The sequence below is a fragment of the Mesitornis unicolor genome, unplaced genomic scaffold (genome assembly GCF_000695765.1).
Source record: "Mesitornis unicolor isolate BGI_N332 unplaced genomic scaffold, ASM69576v1 scaffold1704, whole genome shotgun sequence".
In the NCBI taxonomy this organism is placed as follows: domain Eukaryota; kingdom Metazoa; phylum Chordata; class Aves; order Mesitornithiformes; family Mesitornithidae; genus Mesitornis; species Mesitornis unicolor.
The window spans coordinates 4,097-5,117 of record NW_010179194.1 but is presented as its reverse complement, the minus strand read 5'-3'; positions in this window follow the sequence as shown (position 1 = coordinate 5,117).

Here is a 1,021-nt window from a genome sequence, read left to right as displayed (position 1 = left end):
GGAGGTTTCAGGACCTCACCACAGCAGTCTGGGACTCAAAGGGTGGTGGCTTTCAAGGAGACAAATGACAACGGGTACAAGTTGTACTGGGAGAGGTTTCACCTCAACGTAAGTTCTGCAGTGGGACCAGTTGGTCACTGGTGGTGTCCCCATCGCTGGAGGTTCTCAAGATGAACCTGGATGGGGAGTGAGATAATCCCACCCTAGGGTTTCTTCTCCATGGAAGATTGGACTTGGTTGAACCTGGCTGATCCTGGTTGGACCTGGCTGGACCTGGCTGATCCTGGTTGGACCTAGTTGAACCTCGTTGGACCTGGTTGATCCTGGTTGGACCTGGTTGGACCTGGCTGGACCTGGTTTATCCTGGTTAAGCCTGGTTGATCCTGGCTGGACCTGGTTGATCCTGGTTGGACCTGGCTGGACCTGGTTGATCCTGGTTGATCCTGGTTGGGCCTGGTTGATCCTGGCTGGGCCTGGTTGATCCTGGTTGGACCTGGTTGAACCTAGGCCAACCTAGGCTGTCCTACGGATCTGTGACTGACAACATCCACCCCTGGGGACTTCCCAGATGCCACCAAGCAGCTGTGACCCGGTCACTCTCGTCCCCGTTTGATTTACAGCTGTTGGGACGTTATTGACGGCCACCGCCAACGGGGAGCTCTGAACCTGTTGGGTGGCTTTGGGCTTCCCCTGGGGGTGCAGAGGGGGTTGGTGGGGGGGTCATCTTCTGGGCACGGCCCCTTGGTGTCCTCCTGAAGGTGACATCGGAGAGGGTGCCGCTGTTTGGTCAACGCCACCTTGTTTGCCGTAGGGGACAGATGTCTTCATGCTCCACCCAACCATAAGGGCTGGAAAGCCCCGACCATGGGGCAAGGTGGCATTTTGGGACAACGCTGGTGAGAAACCCACTGTGGTGTCACCCTACATCAGGCCCATAAAAGGGCTCCTCGCTGTGACGGGTGACAAGAGGCAGGATGAGGCTGTGCCGAGCGCTGCCACCGCTGCTCCTGCTGCTGGCCTT